General features: G+C 36.6%; 1 protein-coding gene across 1 annotated transcript in view; it reads right to left on the bottom strand.

The window, feature by feature from the left end:
• The window catches only part of LOC101310880, a 1,534,871-nt gene that overhangs the window by 1,240,391 nt on the left and 282,922 nt on the right, over window positions 1-11,558 (bottom strand). The gene's annotated exons all lie outside the window — the stretch shown is intronic.

Below are 11,558 nucleotides of genomic sequence, written 5' to 3'. Positions count from 1 at the left end.
TGCTTGAACTTCTGTTTGCTTGTTTAGGGCCATGTAGTATTAGGCATATATAGGTTGAGCCACAGATAACTTGATCAATTCGTTGATCAAACAATTATAGATAAGTATATAGTTTACTAGTGATAATTGGCAGCAAATTTTGTAAGGGTGCGTCTATCGCCACCCTACAAACTATTTTGCTCACTCCACATTCTCTTTACACCCCATTTATATATTTTTATTTGTAAATCTACTTTGTTCACCCATTTACAATACCTAAAATACCATTTTCTCAATCCTACTTTATTCACTCATTTACAATACCTAAAATATATTTTTCTCATTATACTTTGTTCACCCTATATTCTCTTTTCCATTACTCCATACTTTTGAGTTTTTTGAACTGGTCTATGCGTTATTCATAAATACGGTACAGTTATCCATGAGAATTTACATACAAAAATCAACATAGGAAATAATGAGAAAAAAGATAGACGAAACATCAACAAAGAAAAAAAGAGAAGAAAAAAAAAATACAAACAATTCACCTCATTTTCAGGTTGAATGCTAGCGTCTTCAGACTCTACAGAATGATCGAATATGATAAAGTTGAGTTAGGGTTTATGAAGTATGCGTGTTCATCCAAAACAAAAGGATAAAAAAAGAAAAAGAAAAAAAATTAGTAATTTTAACAACTTAATGTCTCTTGCTGTAATTTTACATCAGGGTATTTTGGTATTTTGATAAATCAACAACGTGTGGAGTGAACAAAACAGTTTGTGGGGTGGCGATAGACGCACCCTTTTGTAATTAGGCTGTTATTTTGTGGCCAAAGAAACTCTATTAGATTATAACCAACCCAAATGTTCATTTGGTCAGTTATTGATTATAGAGATAATTATTATTAAAGAGTATCGAATTGTTTTGTAAATCTAAGATTGAGACTAGCACATCCAGAAATCAATTGATTGTAATTACTTGTTCATTCACCTTAATGATTTTAACCTAGAAACTAAGTGGATTATCTTCACAAAGGCATTGGTCAAAAAGATATCGATCGTGCATGTGGTTCAATGAACTTGGTGACACCCAATATATACCAGATCGAAGTGGTCAGCCTGCTCCTTCTCGAATTCGAGTCGATCAAAAAGCTGGAAGAATGCCAAGTAACCTACTTCGATCACAAAGGAATGTTGTTCAAAAAGCACGTTGAATCAATCACCTCTTGGACTTTCAGAAGCAGTTTAAAAAGCTCATTTTCTAGATGCAAAAGCTAGGCCGCAAATGAACACCTTTCACTTAAGTGCTCATTTGAACCCAGGCATTGGGGCATAAAGCAGCTTTCCCAGTTGGGAATGGGAGTAGTTGCTTTCGACCAAACTAATAATATGGAGAGACGCCGATCGAAGCCATTAACGATGAAAAGTTTCCATCCCTTTCAGTGTTTTAGTCTTTTGGGAGCTCCAATATGTCTGAGATGAGATATTTGTGATTTTGTGTAATGTGAGCATGTAGCTATCACTTTTTTTTTGGAAATGATGTAGCTAGCACTTGTGGTCTCAAAGACTCAGGGTCTGACTGGTGTTAGATATGTTGGTCCATGAAAATGACCTCTCCATAGACTTAATTGTGTGTTTGTGTGCTATACACATATACACACATGTATAGTAGAAATCTTCGTGTGCTAGAGCCTCGCTTTCTTTGAGTTCTCACTGGCTGGCGGAAAGAATTTCCTGTTTTTGTTAGTAAAGGATTTTGAGATGGATTTTTGGATCCTTTGCAGACAAATGAGAGAGAGAGAGAGAGAGAGAGTAAACACAAGATGCAAGTAATTCACCTTCATAGAACGGGAGGCTAGAATGAGGGAGTAAGAAAAGGATGTCAACCCTATTTCTAGAAGTAGGGTGCTACCTCTTTTCTCACATACAAGAGCCGTGTGACATGGCTAGTACAAGTGGGAGAACCTTCTGGATTACAAGGAAATAAGATCAAGTCGTGTCATGGGCTCGGATCTGTAAATGAGTGTGATGCAAGCGGTTGTGTACATAAATACTTACTAGTTATCCTAACAGTTTCTCAATACAAGGATATATCCCGACGCGAGTTAGCTGGTGTTGGTGTAAAAACCAACACAAATCAAAGTTCAACATGTATGGATTTATTTTCTTTTCAAATGCGCAGTTTTTTTTGTTTTGAGAATGCAAATGCGCAGTTTAACTACTTGAATGTACAAAAAAAATGACTCCAACACCTAGTTGGCCTAACATAAGAGCTTCTAAAATCAAATCAACTTTCACATAATCAAATGATTTAGAATGTACGTAGTAATGTCACAACAACAAAATTGAGCAAATTCCACACAAGGAGTGTGGTCTTTAAAGGTGTTGCAATTCACATTTATATGACAATTTTCCTCTCGTCTTCACTAATATCTACACTTATCACACATAAAGAAGAATGCAACACCTTTAAAGGCCACACTTTTGCTCCACACATGTTGTGTGTTATGGAGAGATATATAATTGGTTAAATAGGATATCGATCAATTCAAATAATTGGAATACCTATATACACTACCAGCAGCAGTGGGGTGTGCGTCCCATCATTCAGTGCGATTTTGGCTTGGTGTTGCTCAAAATATCAATACCCCTGTTCTAATTAGAATATCTTATAAGAACCTTAAATATCTTCCAACGTTAAATATCAAGCTTTATAGCCAGGCTGGTAGATAATTGTAGAAAATATCATATTCATATTCCATTTGATCGAGTTCCTTTTCAAACAATAATGCTAGCTTTCTCATGCAGAGCAGCATAGGTGGACCTTCGCACGTAGCTAGCTAGCTTGAAACAAATAACATAGCTCGACTGACATCGATTCATTGGCTCTTAGAATTCCATATGTAATCAGCAACCGAAAATGTACAAATCTATATATCGACTCTCTTCTTCTCTATGTTTTTTCTTTCCTTTTCATTTTAGGTAATTATCTTGTACCTGAAATTTCAATGGAAATGATCTACATGATCAATTCTACGTGCTTGCATCCAATATATCAAATCCTATACATTAGAAAAAACAAGACATCGTATGTGGTATATATGTAGATATTCATGTAGATTTTGGTCATGATTCTGAAGGACATTGATCGGACTGGGAAGCACGTATGTACCACTCGATCTGCTGTTTTACTATATATGGTCTTGTATATGCTCAATGTGTTGCAGAGGTCACATGTGGGATCGATCAATGCGTTATTATGAATCGGCTTTCGATGGATATATCACTGTATTTTTGCACCAGAAAACAAACTGAGATGATTGATGTATGCAAGATGTATAAAGCATCAAACCCCTTATGACGTCCAATCATATACTACACCACCAGCAGGAAAATAATATCAGCTGGTCGACTTGAATATGTGGTAGATAGAGCTATATTGCTCAAAAGCTGAGAAAGCTAGGATTGATTGATCGTAATAAGTTCTACACGGTTCCAGAACTCTTTAGAAAAACCTGCAAGTAGGGCAATCATCAACATTGATTTCCTTATTTGTAACTGATAATTGATGAAAAGGAGTGCTATGCTTATTTGAAATGTGCGTACATTATGAGATTCTGGTTTATCCTGCTGGGTCTGTATGCTCCCTAAAGACAATCAGATTATGATTTCCATATATAGTTCAATGGAGGGGTATGCCATGCATATATAGGAGCGGGGCCATAGTGTTGACAGCTTCTTGGCTTTATCAATCCTTACAATAAACTGGAGAGGCAAATGCCGGTTTTCCTGCACACTCATGAATTGATAATACATATATATATATATATATATATATATATATATATATATATATATATTTTTTTCTTTCAACTAAATAAAGGGAAGGAAGGTATTGGACTTCAGGCTGTGATGCTCTTTTATTTTGGAACTCTTTACTCCACACATTTCATACTCGATCAAGATTTAGCTAAAAAGTGTGTGGAACCGGACATATGGAAATAATACTGAGGAAAATGAAGCATCCAATTTGTCTCAAACAATCATATACAATAGCAATGTTAAATTAACAAATTCATGGCAAACCTTCTGTCATGGTTTTTGGGGTGGCAAGGTGGTTGAAAATGAAGGAATTATGAGACGCGTATGCAAGAGAAAGGAGCAAGCCAGGCCAGGGTGCTGATAGTGATAGTGGAATCGATGTCCAGTGCTTGGAGTTTAATTGACTGGGATGTACTGTGTAGACTGCAGGCACTACCTGGAGTCCCTTCCTTGGAGAATCTTCTTATTTTGGTGGGAAGGTAGGGACTCAAAAACACATGAATTCATTGAATTCATTGGTTTCGTCTTTGGGGTCCCTTTCTTTTCATGATTGTTATCGCTTTTAATTTATCTTGTAATTGACTAGTGCATAACACAAGAAATCGATTAATTACAAATGCGATGTACATTTTTTCCATTGTTTGAAGCATGCAAGTCACTTCACATTTCCAATATCTTACGAGACACGGGGACAAAGTTGTTTACCTTGTATCATTAGAATGTGTATGTTGTTCTATATCACACTTCAAATTACTGGCTATTTTGCACTCCTCAAAAAAAAAAAAAAAAAAAACTATTTTGCTGGATTTAATACTCCGTCTTCCATAAATTTATTTGTTGATCTTGTGGAATCCATTTGTAGAACTCATTTGGTCATTTGCAGAAGTATTTCAATAAGTTCGGTACATGTAACCATCAGTACTCCTGTATTTGAGGAAACTTGACATAAGATTTGAGCAAGAACACATGAAGATGATAAACTCACATTTATGCTAGAAGGCAGTTTGTTACATTTGAATCAGAAATAACCACAAAGAACCAAAAACAAAGGTTAAGATACAGAAGAAAATAAAATAAAAGAAAGTAGATAAACAACAACCTCAATGTTTTCCATCTTTGGCAACGTACGTAGTAGAGTGGCCCTAGAAACATATTTCTTATGCTAAATTTGGACGGGGAGCTCAATCATGTTCACTGGCATTGCCAAAAGGATTTCTCAAAGAGCCGTAGCCTATTATCAGCCAGCCGTGATTTATAAGCAGAGCTTCTGTACTCGGACCACGTGAACTCCTTGTACAAGCTTTCTTCTCCTTCTGCCATCACTGCCGCTAGAGGTGTTATCTTTTCACTCAGAGGTGGTCCTCCAAAGTAAATCATCGAAATCCTTGACCTCTCTGTGTCTGCGAAAACCCTATGCTTCACGCTCTTGAACCTCCCGTTAGTCATCACCTGCATCAACAATGGCATCCATAATTATTCATCTGTAAAATTTTCTTTCACAGCAAAACTTTGCCTTATAGTTTTTGTATGTGTATGAGTGGATCATACTCAGAAAGCTTTTGATATGTTTTTTTGCTAGTCGACATTAAGCTGAAACGAGGTTTTCAGTTTGGAGGTTTCGTTCCTGAACAAATGTTAGGGTCAAGACTTTTAGGGTGAACCCAAATACTAGCTTGTAAACACCATCACCCACAAACTAATAATCAAAAACCGGCAATACCCAGTTGCCTGCTACAAGTTAGGATCCAACCTTCACTACCAAAGCAATATAAAAAGGTGACAAGCTGAAAAAACAAAGATAATTTCAATATTGGTTTTGTTTGCTTACGACAGTGAGTGAGGATGGTATCGTCATCCCCAATCCGACTTGGTAAAAATAAATGGTTGCGAAATACATGAAAAAAGTATATACGAATAATACATGTGGTTTGCTATTTGTATTTGTACCTGTAGGCAATCACCAACATTGAAGAAAAAAGAAGTCTGATCAGGTGGGACAGTAACCCAAGTCCCATCTTTCAGGCTGATTTGCAGGCTGGCGGTGTTGTTAGATCTCAGGACAGAGATTATCTGAGGGTCTGTGTGCTCCCCAAACCCAATCACATTTCGTCCACTCAATGTTTGAAGCTCCGGGCATGGCGGATAGTAGTTGAGCCTGAAACATGAGTCACTCTTCTCATCTCTCAGAAGCTTGCTCAGCGCATTTCTTTGATCGATTCCCAACCCATCAGCCATCATTTCTAGGACCTCACAGGCCATCCTCTTCACCGCCGAGAGATAATCCTCAACAGCGGAACTGTAAAACGGAGAAAAACAGAGTGAGAACAGAGCACTAATATTCGATTGAAAAGAGTCAAAAACAGAGCAAGAACAGAGCTTGTTCTCTATTAATGATTGAAAAAGAAGAAAATCAGTAACTTACCGGAAAATTTCTGGGTTGTTTTTGAAAATGGAGAGTGATTTGTGGGAGATGATTTCAGGATTGGCGGTGAGGAGGATGTATTCAATCCAACCCACATCGCCGTTTGGACCGATTCGCTTGCTTCCATAGCCAAAAGGGTCGGCAGGGCCTGCTCTGTCTTTTTCAGACTGTGGTAAGTTGAAGAACTTGAGAGCTTGAGCCTCAAGTGTAGTCATGAACTCCAATGGGACTCCATGATTGACCACCTTGAACAAGCCGTATTCTTCGCAGGCCTTGATGATTAGGCTCTTGGCATCGGGGTCTGAAAGGTCTACCACTGGAATCCCAGAGAACATGCTTATGGGCTTGCATGCTTTGATTAGTGGGAAATGGTCTAATGCAGCTGGTTGCGACTGAACCACCATAGCTGCTTTTGATTAGAGACAGAGAGGGAGGGATAGAGTGAGAGAAAATAGAGAGAAGTAGAACAACAAGGGTTTGGTTTGAGAGGAAGTGATAATGTGGAGGAAGGAGGGATGAGATTGATGGGTTTTAACTTTTAAATGGGGAATTGGGTGATGATGCTTTCCTTATGCATGAGGGAGGGCGTTACTGACTATAGGTAGGAGGAGGAGGAGTCGCCATCTGGCTTAATTTGTGTGTGTGCTGCTTGTCATATTTAGTTATTTACGCTGTCAAGGGAGAAATCGAAAATATTGTTTCGTATTTTTCTATTTCTCAAAAAGCAATAATATCAATCTCTTTAATGATCAGATATGCATTTATATTATAAAATTTTCATTTATATCAAGCATAAAATCAGTTGTTACGTAAAACAATGGAGATTGTATATATACATTTTAAAATAAAAGAGAAAGATTTAAAAGGAAGTCGATCACTATGGTGAATGACCCCAGTGCGAGGTACAATACGTACATACATTCAACACCACTCAAACTTCTAGTGTAATGTTACCCGGGATCAAAGAAATAAAAACAACAGAAATCAAGAAAAATAAGTGAAAAACGAGACGCAAATGTGAAACTTTGTCATTGCTTTTATTTTATTTTTTATCAATCAAAATTCTATAACGAGTCTATTATATGAGTCGAACTTATAAACAAAGGAAACCGTCTTCTTGGACAAAATCATCTTCTAGGATTCTAGCATTCCCATCGGTCTTTGCTCGCAATTACGGACCAGTAAAAAAAACTACTTCCTAGCAACCAAATAGGAACACTTCCTTATTCATAAACCATTCATAAAACACGTCAAACTTATCCCGGTTAATTATCAACCCCCGAAGCAGTCATGATATTAATTGGTATCGGACCATATACAAATCCAATAACCCAAGTACGACCATCTCTTGGGTCTGACCCAAGAGATGAGCACCTTGAGCAACTAATTGTTGCGTCCACTCCATCATCTCTGCCGTCAAGCTGTCCGGCAGCCGACCTCGCCATCCCCTCACGTCTACGATGCTCATGTGAAGGCCTGAATGCCGGTAAAACGTATCTGAGAAAACAAGATGTGATCATATCAACAATAATATATCGGATCATAACAGAGTATCTGTAATAGTTTTGTTTAATTAAAATATTTATAAATTTATTTATCCATAATTTTCAAAAGATTCATTATTATTATTTTTTTAATCAAGAGAACTAACTTTATAGATAGAACCTCAAAATAGCATATTTACAAAATAAAACTTAGTGACAAGCATATCGAAGCACATAAAAATAATAAAAATAGAGCTTGGTGACGTGCATTTGAAACACATCCAGATAACACGCGTGGAGTGTGTTTTCAAATTTCGAGAAATTTGTGCTAGCCTAAGGACAGAGTAACCATTCAATACCCATCTGCTGTCATTTACAATAGTACCATAATGGAAAATGTCTCGTGGTCCACTCAAATAACATTTCATACTTCATAGAATAACTTGAATCATCCTTTAGTACGTATTGCTCCAGACGATTCAAATGTACGAATGCCAAAATACACATATTTTGTTGAATCAAAACCTCCGAATCCCAAATACGAAATTCTAGTAGATTAGAGCTCAAATTACTTAAACGCATTAGTGTTAATTTACATATATTATTTCTCAAGATATTTTAGTACGACTTAATTAAGGGTGACGATACATTATTACGACTTTTACCTACTATATAAGGCTGTTAACACACCATTTCAAACTTTGGAAAGGGGATGCTTTTACCTCCCGTATGTCTGGCCTGGTTAAATTTTACAAAATGAATCTACCGTATATAGCAACACAACAACTTAATTCCAAAAACGCATACGTAACACTGTACCTTATCCGATCGTATGCATGCATAGTCTAGTTACACGATCACACAGTAATGTACTACTCAATGAACTATGTCCGTGCTCTTATAAGGACCGGGCATACATGTTTATATACGATCGAGTTCCTGAGACTGAGTTCTTATACATACAGTTCATTCTTGTTCAACATAAAATCGTAATCGACTAGAAGTCTGGTCCCCCAATGATGCATGTAAGAATCTGTGTGTTAGGCATGTGGTCACACAGAAACATATACATCAGATATTCGATCTGTAGGAATTGTACCAAAGAGATTCTGTATGTATATATATATATATATATATATATATATATATATATATATATATATATACTACTATTCTCCAAGAAACTGAAAATAACTTCAATTTTTGTTTGAACTAAAAGCAGGAGAAAATAAAAAATCCTTCTTGTTTTATCAATATTGATCAATCTATCTGCTTCTTTTATAATAATTGTGAAGCTCCTAATATTTTAGCTTAAAGGACATCCTATCCTAGCTTGGGGGAAGACATCAGTTTAAGTTAGGAAACTGGCATGGCCCTAGCCTAATGTATGTATGTGGACTTCCATATGTGAAAGTGCCATTACAATCATTTAGTAATTTGGATGAAATAGGCAGAAATATTAGAACTTGAATATGATTGCTCGTACATTTGGCATGGCCCTAGCCCTAATGTATGTATGTGGACTTCCATATGTGGCACCTGAATTCTGAAAAGGGGAATGAGAGCTTAATACAGTGCCTCCAACAAAGATTTCCAATATCATTATTCATTACTGCTAAGGACTAGTAACTAGTTAAAGGTGAGCTAAAAGACCCACATCTTTATCCTCCGCCTCTTTTAACCAACATTTGTGTAAATAAAAAAACAAAAAAACATTTGTGTTACTTTGTGGAGGGGTACACTAAAGTGGTATTTACATCTCAAACTATTTAAAGCATATGTGGAGAATTAGGGTTGTTTTGTTAATTTTTTGTATATCTTTGTTTTGGATTTGGATTGTCCATCTTTTTTGGATGTTAGTCTGCATTTTAATTGTGTCGAATAATGGTTATTTGAGTCTGTACTAGCTAGAGCTTTGTACCTGCTTGACCGCATAATATCCGTCGTTTTGGCATTTGCCAATAGATGAGCCTTTCCTCTAACGGAGATTAATTTATCTATCTACAAAAAAAAAAAAAAAAAATCGGAGCGGATTCTACACGTCAAGGTGTATTTGCACTAGTAATGTGCAAGTCATCAAACTGCCGTATGCGAAGATCGAATAAAAACTAGAGGCCTTAAATTCTTTCATTTATTTTATTTTTGATCCAATCAAATTAAGCGCCCATAATAAGAGTATTTCTTATTTAACCTCAGGTTCTCACCTCATGTGTTGGAAACACTTATGATTACTTTTTTGGGTATCAATTTTGTTAACGGTATTAGAATACATGCATAATAATACGACGTGGATGAACGGATCAAAATATTACATATTAGTTGCTCGGTTCACTTGTACATTAATGCGTAGAAGAATTTTCAATGTAAATGAGGTCTAAATTCATGGGAAATTATTATTTGTACCCGGAACACCATATGTTTTATGTTCCCTTTTAATCTCATTGGTCCACGTGTTTTATCCTTATTTCTGATTGGTGTATTTAATTACTTTTCCTTTTTTTTTTCCTACCCCATGCTGGTCCTCACATGAATCTGAGTTATATGATTGGCCGGGTACAACATCTAGCAATACCACGTGATATTTTGGGTACATAGAATAATTACTCCTAAATTCATAACCTCATTCTGTTAATTACGCTAGCTAACCGATCAAACCACAACTTATACACGTGGTATCGGTAAGGATATGAATGTTTTGATAAAATTCAAACTTAATCATACATCACTCTATCTTTATATATTTTGATAAAAAGAAGAAGAAGAAGATATCGGTTAATAATTGGTGCAGCTTTTTGGAAAGACTGACTTGATATGGTGTCTGAATTACACCACTCTCCGCGGGTTTTGTAACCAGAAGATTAAAGCATTCCTGCAAAAGGCCGGTTAGTTACAACCTACAATTTAGAACCATTATGCTGCCCTTTTACTCTTATAGATTAGATTGATGCATATGTGTAATGTGTTGGTCTTTCTTTCTTGTTGATCAATTATTTGAGGAAACTTAAAGATTCATGAATGGACGGTAGCCTAACAGGGGCCTAGCGCAAGCAACTTTACCACCATTTTATCTCAGTTCATTTACAGATAAGCTAGGTCACATGTCTGCTGGCATCCTATCAACACCTTTTTACTGCATCATATAGATGAACTTGAAATACATAATGAACACTTCTACACTCTGGAATCTTCTTTCTGAAGCCACAATAATGCATGCATGAAATCTTTGTCACGAGGAAGGTGGAGAGTACTACTGCTAGTGATATATAGAGATGAAGATTGGACTGGTTCCTGCCTGCATTACATGTGGAAGTGTGGAACTATATAAGTGTGGTTAATTTGTGCAGCTTTTTGGAAAGACTGACTTGATCTGGGTTCTGAAATAGACCACTCTCCTGGTTTCAGAGCGACTTTTTATCCTGCCTGCATGAGACTGGAGAATGGTTAGTGGCAGTAGAACTGTCAAGGTCCCTCATGCATTGTGGCTTATCGCGCTCGACGATAACTCATACAGCTAGCTAGATCTATCATATAGAAACAGAATGCAGCTATGTACTTACCCAGTTAGCTAGATACAGTTAACCTTATTTCATGAACAATATATTCACCTTAGGAAAGGATATATAGTAGTTGACAGATTTGAATAGTTTGAATTGTACGCCTAGCTACCCATTTAGCTATGTTTATCCAGACGATCATGAACTTGCTAGGCCAAAAACATGTGACCTAGCATGTGGCACATAAGTGAAAGGACTGTATGACATTGATAAGCCTCTGCGTGCTAACTTTCCAGCTCCAAAAATGGCCCCTACTACAAGACTACACATGCAGAGCGATAAGAGAGATTTTTTTTTT

This window comes from Fragaria vesca, linkage group LG3, assembly GCF_000184155.1.
Source record: "Fragaria vesca subsp. vesca linkage group LG3, FraVesHawaii_1.0, whole genome shotgun sequence".
NCBI classification, from domain to species: domain Eukaryota; kingdom Viridiplantae; phylum Streptophyta; class Magnoliopsida; order Rosales; family Rosaceae; genus Fragaria; species Fragaria vesca.
The sequence above is the reverse complement of the archived record's forward strand: the minus strand, read 5'-3'. Positions and strand labels throughout refer to the sequence as shown.